Consider the following 10,976-nt stretch of genomic DNA (forward strand, 5'->3'; position numbering starts at 1 on the left):
TAGAGATTCAAATAGGATGGTGTTGGCTTTGTAGTGCATTTTCACGTAGCTGAAAGGCTGGTAAGGTGTAGTTAACTGATTGACATCGCACATCCTAAGCAATGCAGGAATATGTAATGTCAGGATATAACAAGGCTAGTTGACTTTTTATTTTTTTAATTCAGAAATTTTTATAGACCTGTATAAGAAATGAAAACATTTAATTTTAAAAGCTAGGTAAATATTAAAAAGAAAAAGATTGTCATAGATTTTAGATATTGCTGCCTATAAGCTGATGTGATGAATGGAATTAGCAGGTATGACAAAATGAATCAATTTTTTGGACACAAATATACATATTTGGAGGGGAACACAAAAATCACAGGGGTTTTGAAGAATTTAACAGAATGGTATTTGGAGTACAATCATGACAGGAATTGTATTTTTAATATTGTACGTACTGCATAATAATTACCACAGCCTAAGGTTTCATTGTCTCCCTGGTTCTCCACATTTCCACTGGCATCCCTGGCTATTTGAGGAAAACCTTACCACCAAAAAGAACCATGGCCATTTCCTCTGTCACACCATAGATTTTTCAGTCATTCCTTCCATCAGATCCTACGGTTTCTCCACGCTTGCACAAATCCCAGCAACTGGGGGATGTGCAGTAAGCTGGCTAGCACCGGGCAAAGCAAGAGCTCACAACATTTATAACATGCAAGCCCCTCGAACATACTTTCTCAGTCTGTGCTGGTGATTACAGACACCACCACTGCAGCGCCACTGGCCACCCATGAAATGCAGATACTCATTTTTGCAGCATAACTGTAGTTTCCAGAGTCCATGAAACAGCCAACACGCCACTCCACAACGATTAGAAAACAACAACGGGTCTGCCAAGTAAAGCAACTCTGAACACATAAACCATTTTCCAAAACCCAGAGAACCCAACAACTATTTGTGCTCAAGTGTGCTCTCCGCTCTCCCCATTTAAGCACTTTGGGGTATCAATTATTTTTTTTTTTAATAAGAAGTAGTTGTAAATGAGCAGTCAGGCCCATGTGGTCAGCACATAACACCGGCAAGAACAACAGTACGTGGGCTGATGCATTGGGTCTACCACCACTCTCGAGACCCCCCTGATAGTTACCATAGAGATAGTAGGAGCCACAAAGAGCTTCGATCACATTACTGGCTGGGAGGGGGTCAATTTGTATGCGCGAGCCCTGCTGGGATTGAAAGAATGCAGAGGAGGACAGGAAAGATAATAGAGAGAAAAATAAGTGAAGGGAGAATACAAGAAATGAGAAAAATGAATGAAAGAAAAAAGGAAAGGGGGCAGGGGGAGATGGGAGACTAACCAAAGGGAGTGAGGGTCCTCAGAAATAAAAAATCCGGCGGAGAGATCAAGGGAAAATGAAGAGAGAAGGAAAGAAAATATGAGCGAGAATATTCATCTTGTGCAGACAGCACTCGTGTTGCTGCCTGACAGGAACTGCTGCTCCAGAGCAGCTAAGCCAGTAGCACAGCCAGCTGCAGGAGCAGCAGGGATGAAGGGATGGATGGATGGATGGATGGATGGATGGATGGATGGATGGATGGATGCTTGCACACCAGAAAAACTGCTCCAAACACACAGTGGTGGAAGGAGACAGGATCACGGGGAGGGGGGGTTACTTTCATATCCCACACAGGAACATCATGGATCTGTCGCTGACTGCGCCAGTACCACAAGAGCAAACAAGTTTCTTTCTTCTTTGTACTCCTCAACCAAGGGCACTGAGGGCTCAGGGTAGGACAGCTTTTGCCTCTAAAAGCTGTGACTGCCTGGGTTGGTGGGGCTGGAGCTTCAGCAAATGCTCTGAGTCTCTGTGAGAGCCATGGCAGCCTCCACAGCCCCAGCTGCCACCTGCAGACAACACCTCAGTCTATACTCCAGAAAGGCTGAGAAGAACATTTTGAATAACTAATTAAATCAGCAGAATATCCCAAATACCAAACTTGGGAAAAAATCCCCTAGAAATGACTGTGACCACTGTAATAAGAGGACAGTGTTGTTGCAAAAATCTGTTGCTCCTCTGCAGGTTAGCAAAGTCAGGGAGAGAGAGATTCAATACATAACTAATAATAGTTACAGAAAAAAGTCTTATTTGGTGGCATGTTCATCAGCTCTGTACCTCCCAAGAGGTAGGGGCAACATAGAATGCCCTGCTTTAGTGGTCTCATCAATGCCAGAGCACTGCTTCATGCCACAGCAGCTCACCTGGCAGTTCTTCTCAGGACAGCTTCACAACCTCGTGCTGGTACCCGGTGTCAGTGATGGGATTTCAGTTTGCTGGCAGAGGAATGCCCCAGAGGCTGTCAGAGCAGCAGACTGCTGCACCATACTGTAGACTCATGGCTGAGTGACAGGAGAGTTTTTCCTGGGGAGAATGATGATCTGCTGAGTTTTTCTAAAATACGCCTTTTTTTCTTAGCGGCAGCATCACAATACTCCTAACCTTCAGGGCCATCCCGCTCAGCCCTGTGAGACCAAGACAACATACCCTACATTTTCTTAAGGAGAAACAGATTTAAATATGCTCAGTGAAAATCAGCACAGATTTCAGAGATAACCCCCAATTGCCAATAGCACCCAGTGGCCCAGCTGCAGTACCATGTGCTCAGTATACATTGACCAGACTAGAACTGAATATGAAGGTGGGTTGTTTTTCTTTAATCAACCAATATTGGTTTTCTATCATTTCACTTTTCAAACCAACTGCCAAACTGACCATAAATTAGATTTCTCCCTTGCATATTACCACCAAAGTCAAGTTACCCCTGAGAGCAACAGCACTGCCTTTGAGTTAAAAGCACACAGATGTCTGAGTAACAGTAAAATTACTGAAGTATGTAAAAGCCTCTAGAAATGCTGTAAAGTAGCTTTTCCATATATAACAGTGTCACCATTTTAAGTCAAATACATTGTGATTTTAGCTTGAAAAGCCCTCCAAAGCAACACAAACTAAATTGAAAACACTTTCAGTTCAGAGGAACATACTCATTATATAAAGCTGTAAACTAAGAAAAATGACATGTATAAAACTGTGAAGTGCCTTTGTAGAAAAACCCGAAGAGTTTTATGCACAAGTTTCCAAACCGTCTTATGCATTAGAGCTCCTATCTTTTTTCATGCAATTTATAATACAGAATCATTTTAAAAAGAGACAGTGTCAGCCAAGCCACAGATGCACTCAAAGATTTCAAAGCCTTTTTTCCAGTCCTTCCCTTATCACTACATGTGCAGAGAGGGAATCCTCCAGTCAGCCAGTCCAGTAGTTTCTATCCAAGCCCAGCCCAGTCCGAACAGCCTCAGGCTGCTGAAGTCATTAAGATTTTTATGAACATCTACTAGCCAGATGAGTCCTCATTTCCAAATCCCTAACAATTTTTTCCACTACAGGAATACTTTCCAAAAGCTGGGTAATAGGCCCCAAACAGTTCTTTCAGCACTTACGTGAACTGGAAACTAAAAAACCATCCAGCAGGTAATTTTTACAAGTCTCTTAAATCTTGAAAATGAGGCTATTCATTTTCTAATAATAAATCTTTACTGCAGATAATCTTATCTTCTTTCCACAATAAACTCCTAATTATTACCTTTCCAGCCAGCATATCTGTGATTTTAGAAGTGTGTGACAGCAGTAAAAGCAAGTGCTGGATCTTGGGATTGAAAAGAAGGGAATAGTTAGGTTAGGCATACAGAACATCCTTGGTTTTTAAGCTCTGAACAACATGATATAACGGAACGAGGTACAAGCTGTGAGTGAACTATTCATAGGAGAGAAGTCAAGCTCAGCCACGGCTGCCGGCTCTGGGGAAGCTCCACCTTCTGTTTGACCAGACCTGCACTGCCCAAAGGAAAATGAAAGAGGAGAAGTCCTTTATTTTTTTTTATTTCCTAATTTTAAGTTAGACCCAGTCAAACCTAGAATTCGTTTACTAAATACTAAAGGCAAATGAATAAAACATTTTTGCAAATATTTGTCTAAACTCAGAACTTTGCACATCATTAATTACAAGTTTTATCTCTCATTTATACTGGAAGTACCTCAGGGCTGGCAGCCCTGTGAGGCCCAGCAGTACCAAGCACAGTGTATTTTGTCACGGCACAGATCTTTTCTGAATCACTTCTACTCTGCTGAGGCTAAGCAAATTATGGTGAGCACCTACAAAGCTAATTTTTGAGTTTCAGAATATTTACGTCACCCAAGGAAAAAAAAAAGTCAGATAAAGTATGTCCTTACATAAAACCGAATATCTGAATTTTGAATATCAGCCACTCGTCACTGCCTATTCTCAATCGAACCACAGGAGAAGAAATATTTAGAGAAGTGATCTGAAGAACACATCTGTCTGAGAAAACCAGAAATGTTTGCAGGGAAACCTGTAAAGTGAAAAGAGGACCAAAAATGATCACTCTAATTGTGCCATTTTACTGCATAGCTTTACAATCATTTTCTAAACAGTAAAAGGGATTTAGCTGCATTGACTTTTAAGAAGGTATACTTAAAAACAGCATCCCTCTTGTTAAACCAACTATTCCTTACCAATATATGCACTACTCTAGCAAGCACTTAATAGTTATTCGCAGAGCCTGATGTGCCAATGACCCAACAAGAAAATAAAATAACCAGAATTTCCAGTCCATTCAGAATAAATCGTAGAATCACCAGTCTCTTGGCCTCAGTTATTTGGAAATGCCCAAGTACTCCTTGCCCTTCTGAAAGGTGTAGATACAAATATTCCCACAATTTTCCCTGTCTGTTTAACTATGAAGGTGCAATTTAACTCTCAGGTTTTACCACCAAAGCTATGATGATGACAAAGGAATATAATACTTAACAGAAAAAGCAGTCTGAACCCATCTCATGTAATGATGCTTTAAGTGCATTAGGGCAAATGAACTCTATGAATCAAAGTTTTATTCTTTACAGTAAAAGTACTAAACTGTTATTTCTCTTCCTGTTAATACATTTGTTTTGAGTAAAATAAATATTTTTGTGTCATCATTAAAAATAATTTGTAATTAATTTATAACTTATAAATTAATGTATTTATTTTATTTATTTCTACAAAATCTCTTTGTCCTTCACATTTGAGGGACAAAATACAGTGTTATATCTCCTTTTTACTTCTTTGCACCCTGTTTCCTCCCTGGAACCCTACATACCTTTCCCACATAAATCGGATTTTCATGACATTTAAATGCAGTTCCTTTCAGCAAATGTGACACAGCTTTCCTCTTTGGGCCCTATAGCAGTCCCCAGCATTATTCAATCTAGCTGAAATTTTCCTGTTTCTTAGATAACAATAACAATTTGAGCTGAGTGGTGCTTTCATTTTTAGAACAGGACCTGGCCTTTAAGAAGCTAGTGCCTGCTTTTCGAGGTTATTGTTTCTAATCTATGCATTTTTTTTCTCACAAACATGAGTCAGTAGTTTTAGGCTTTGATGGAGCTTGTAATTTGCATTTTAGTAATCTTGCTCACTCTGCTTTTTACAAATTCTTTGGAGATTCCTGTGTGCTCCAATTGTAAAAAAATAACCAGGAAGCTGCTTGATTTCATAGTGTCTTTTGATCCAAATAGTCTCATGAAATGCTGTACAAACATCAGGATGCCTATGGAGCAGATGCTAAATATATTTTCATGTATCAACCCACGGGGGAGAGTATGGCACTGAGAAATTAAAGCAAAAATGTTCAGATACAGAAAGTAAAGCTGTAGCAAGGTGCTGAAATCAGGAACTGCATATGCAGTAACTCAAAATTTCCTTGAAAAATTATAAACTTTAATAAGAACAACACCATTCTCAATACAAACCTTATCCTTAAAAATTAGGATTAGAACTGCTGCCCAAACTGACATTAAAGAAATCGGTAAGTGAATAAAATCAAGCAGTTCTGCCTTGAAATCCTAGTCTTTAATCTTCAGACAATGCTCTCCAGCCATCCCTGAATTATATTTTTTTCAGCTGTCTTTGTTTTTAAAGTGCGTTGTTTCTGCTGAGCTTATCTGTGAAGGAATAGGTCCAAAGTAAGCAAACAGCAACGAGGAAAGATATAAATAAATAATCCCGGGGAAGGAGCCTTTCTGAGCCTGTGTAGCTGAACCACTGACTTATTGTCTCTGCCCCCACCACATCCCCCTCTTTAGTCGGTGTTCCTTTGTAAAAAAAAAAAAAAAAAAAAAAAGGGGGAAAGAAAAAGAAAAAAAAATTTGCGAAGGCCTAACCAGTATAAACAGACTTAGAATTCTTAGAGGAAAAAAAGAAAAAGCAGGGGGGAAGTTATTTTACACTTATATGAAAACAAAAAGCATCTGAAATCAGCATGTTGTATTTGTTTTCACCATCAGTTTGAATGAGGGGGGGAAGGAAAGAAAAAATAAAGACAGCTGTTAACCCATTTTAGTAGAAATGGAAAAAAATCCCGGGGACTTTCTAAGCCTAATTTCAGCCTAGAGTGATTTTTATGGCCAAACAATGAATCCTTAGAATAATTGGTTCATATCATGAATACACAACAAACTCTGAACCCAGGGCCTGATTCAATTTCCAGGCTAATCGGTAGGAATACCTCCTTTGACTTTGGTGACGGTAACAACGTACAGTATCATTAAAAATAAAAAAAACCTTTACCAACGTGTTCTGGGTGAACACAGACCAATTGTTTCTTTATGTTGCATGAGCTCTAAGAGTGTTTCTGGAGCATTACACGTGACTTATGTCGATGCAAACAAATCGATATAAATCGTGGGTAAAAAAAGCACCATTACTTAGAGAGGTACTAAATTTCCAGACCACAGTATTCAGATTATGATTATTTATTGCCATTGTAGGTAGATGAAAGGCTGTGGCGTCCCTTCCAATCTCACTTCTTGCCAGCTGAATTCTGCGAGAGGGATGGTGTTAGAAATGGAAGGCTACAGTAATGTTAACTATGCTGTTTCCCTCCAACATCCATTTTGTTCCAAAGAAACACTTGCCAGAGATTAAAATATTCAAGATGGCTGTTTTCTGCACCCTTTCTGCGGAGCTCTACAGTTTTTCATCTTTCCAGTACTCCGGCTCCCCGTCTTTATTGAGACCATGAATATTTTATTCCCCATCTTATCAGCCTCCCGACTCATTAAATATTGGCCAAAGTTCAAAGGGGGTTTGCTTCACAGCCGCCTCGCCCCCAGCCCGGACACCGCGCAGCCCTCCGGAGCCGCTCCCGCACGGCCGCTCTCCGCCGGCCGGGACACCCCCGGCCGGGACACCCCGGGCGGAGCCGCGCCCGGCCCGGGAGAGGCTCGGCCGGGGCAGCGCCCGGAGCGCGGCGGCTCCGCGGGGGCGGCGGAGCCCGCGCCCCGCACCTGGCCTTCCGCGAGTCCCCTCCCGGGCGGACCCGGAGCAGCTGCGGGGCGGGGCGGCCGCGGGGCCGGGGGGGCGGCGGGGCCGCGGTTCCGCTGCCGCCGGCGGCCGCGGGGGGGTCCCGGCTCGGCGCGGCCCTGCCTGCTGGCAGGAGGCAGAGGGAAGCCCCAGCCAGGGGAGGGGGCGGCGCGGATCCGCCCGGCTCCCACGCACAGCCCACCTCTCCCCTGGGGCTTCCCGTAGCGGGGGGAGAGTTCTTTTGTCCCCGCGTGTCCCCGTGTGTGTGAGTGTCCCGAGCAGCCGCGGAGGTCGGCTCGGGCCGGGGGCGCCAGCACTGCGGCCAGCCGTGCCCCCCCCATCCCCCAGGGCTCCGCTGGACGCGGCGGGAGGGGTCCTGCACCCGCGGGGAGCGCCAGGCTCCCCCAAGCCCCCCATCCCGCAGGGCCGGGCGACAGGAGGCCGGCGGTGGCTTCCCCTCCACGGCGTGCGGAGCCCCCGGGCTCTGCCCGCGGCGTGGGACCGCGGCAGAGCTGTCCCCTCTGTCCCCAGCTCTGTGTCCGCCGGCTGCCCCCAGCCCCGCGTCCCCGTCCCATCGCTGCGCGAACAAAGAGCCGCGGCGCGTTGCGGGTTACTGGGGTTTATCCAGGCATTGGGGATGCCAGGTTCAGACAACCGGCGGTCCGCTGGTTCTGGGTTCTCTCGGACATATCGACAGCTACTCTTCCCCAGATACCTTAGAAATTGCTTGGAATATCGGTTGGAAATATTTACTCTGGAATGTATCTCGGTGTTTGTTAAGACGTCACTTTGAATATGTCAAGTCTTTTTCCTAAAAGCATCAGATGATGTAGTCCCCCATTACACTTAAAACAGCATCCTAGACTGCATATAGATAAATGGATTAAGGCAAGAACCGGCTGGTTTGTCTGGGTACATTACACGGCTACGAGAAGCTCTTTTCATGGCTGAGAACTGAAAGCTTCACTGACCTCTAAAAAAATTTTACTTCATACAAAGAAAGCTTCGATTCCCTCTCTAGTCCGAAAAATGTAACAGGTTTCCCGTTCTCCACAACCTTAATTGTAATTAGTTAGTGAGCAGATGGGATGAGGCACTTCCCATGCACGAGCTTTCCACTTCTACAAAATGAGTTTATCAAGCGCTGCCTAAACGTCTCTTTGTATTACCGAGCCCATGATGTGCCTGAGGAAGAGCCTCCTCCTGTACACGTGTCGCAGGAACGCCGTGTGGATGCTCACACTCCGCACCTATTTTAACAGGTTTGATGGTGCACTTTTAACACCGACGCGCAGCAACTGGAAGGAGCCTTAACAAATCTCCTAGTCAGCAATAACCACCACTGTAAAACGCATCTGTGACTTGCTAAGGAAAGCAAGACTTGCTTTGTGGGAGCAGAACCGCCTGTCGTCCCTCATGAACTATCAGTTGGGTAAATTTTAGTTCCTAAATTGTTACTGGTTTTCCAGCCATTGCTGCTTCACACTGGCATGATCAATTTTTTGTTGTTGTCAGTTCCTGTAAGCTCTTGATGCCTGCCTGGTAGTGCGGCGGTCCAAGCACAGACGACTGCAGACTTTCAGATTTCATCTTCTGCGAGGCTTTGCTGGCTGTAGCGGATGCAGGGCTACTGGGCTGAATTCATCCTGCACTGCAAACAACGTGGAACTATCGAGAAGGGGATTTACCTGCCACCTTAGTTAAAATAAAATTCTCCCGATCAGTGGGAAATATTTACGGGTTAAGTGTGGCTAACGATGTTAGGTGGGAGGTGAGCTACACCTCCCCTGATGCTTACCACACAGCTACCAGTTTTTCAAAATGTTTTACCGAAATGAAAAAGATGCGGATGACAGGAAAAAAAAATATGCCATCACACCAACGATTTAGGGTTTACTACTTTCAAAAGATTCTTCGGTGTTTCTAAATACATGTCTTTTCTCCGGTATCTTGGCTAGCGAGGGCCGTATCTTGTCATCGATGGTAAATCAATGGCACAGCCTGACCTTTAAGAGGGCTGTATCCCTTATTCAAACCAGGCGGTTGAACAGAAAGATCTGTGAAATATAGCTTCGCTGGGGAAGGGGCATTTTTAATACGGATCCTGTTTTCTATAAACTGTAAATAGATCCTCGCAGAGCTGGCAGAGGTCGGGCTGGAAGGCAGCCGGATTTCACGCGACCGGAGCGCTCGTTGGAATCGGCTCTCGGGCTCGGATACGGCGAAGGTGCCAACTTCTAATTGACACGTTTAGGCGAAGCTCCCAGCGTAATTGCTTTTAACATTCATTTATGCAAAGCGGCTTCGTGCGGGCAGGGCGAGCCCGGAGCGGCCGCGCCTCCTGCCAGCAGGGAACGGGCCTGGAGCACGTCTCGCCTCGGGCGGAGAGGGACCCGCAGGGCACGGCGGTGTCCCGGTTCTGCCCGCCGGGCCTCGGGGACACGGCGGGGGCCCCGCAGCGGCTCTGCCGCCGGGATCCCGGGCCCCCCGCCCCCGCTTCACCCCGGCTGTGCGGGCTTCGTCCGCCGGGGAGAGACGGGGCCGCCGTTCTGCCCGTTCACACCGCGGAGCGCCGGCGATGGTCGTACCCGGCAGTACTCGCAATAATCCTCCTCGCAAACGGCGTTTGCCCCCGAGCCTCGGCTCCCACCCACGCTGTCCGCGGGCGTGGGTGGATCGCCCGAGTGCTGGAGCGCCGTGAACGCCTCGCGGAGCAAACCCCCATCGCCCGGCACCATCGCCAGTTGTCACCGTGCAGCTCCGAAACGGGATTTTCCTTCGCACTTCCCGCCGCGAGGGCACGGGATGCACAAACTCTCGGGCACTCGGCTTGGGGCCGCTCACAGCACCCGCTTCGCCGCGGACAGGGAGCAGGAGGTCTCGTCTGTCCCGCACCCTTCGCCGGGGTACGGAGGGACACGGCCGTCTGGCCCCGCAGGAGCTGGGGCGCCGTGAGCAGGGAAGTCGCTCTGTGCCAGGGCCGAGGGCGGGCGGGCGCGGCCCCGCCGCCGCAGCGCTCCCCGGCGGGGGCCCCCCTGCCCGGCAACACGCGGCGCCTGCAGGGCCGCCGGCGCTAATCTCACATCCTCCCCCGGCGAACACGCACAAAACGACGGCCGGCGGCGGGGGCGGCGCCGAGCCAAAAGTAGGAGCCGTCCCTGGGTGGGCTCGAACCACCAACCTTTCGGTTAACAGCCGAACGCGCTAACCGATTGCGCCACAGAGACTCCTGCTGTACACGTTTCTGCCCTACTACCCATGAGCTGCGGCGCCGCACCCTCGCCGCCTCCTCGCCCCTGTCCTGGCGACCGGCGGCCACCACGGACCCAGCGAGTCCGGGCTCCTAAACCTTGCGGTGTGCTGGTGGAGTGCTGAGAAAAGAGCCGGAACGGCGGCTTTTCTTCTCCTACCCAATATCGGCCAATTCCCAAAATCGTTGTTCACTGCAGCACTCTTTTTTCTTTTTTTTTTAGGGAATAAATTCACGAGTCGGAGTTAAAACTACTTCTTCTTGGCAGCTGCTAATTCATGCATTACACATAATAATATATAATAATATCATTCCCAAATATCAT

General features: G+C 46.9%; 1 non-coding gene across 1 annotated transcript; it reads right to left on the reverse strand.

The window, feature by feature from the left end:
- Positions 1-10,554: 10,554 nt before the first annotated feature.
- On the reverse strand, positions 10,555-10,628 carry TRNAN-GUU (transfer RNA asparagine (anticodon GUU)). Its single transcript has one exon. It is a non-coding gene; the product is annotated as a tRNA-Asn (tRNA).
- Between the last annotated feature and the right edge of the window lie 348 nt (positions 10,629-10,976).

The sequence above is a fragment of the Manacus candei genome, unplaced genomic scaffold (assembly GCF_025592945.1).
Source record: "Manacus candei isolate 608988 ecotype Guabito, Panama unplaced genomic scaffold, ASM2559294v1 h1tg000056l, whole genome shotgun sequence".
NCBI lineage: Eukaryota > Metazoa > Chordata > Aves > Passeriformes > Pipridae > Manacus > Manacus candei.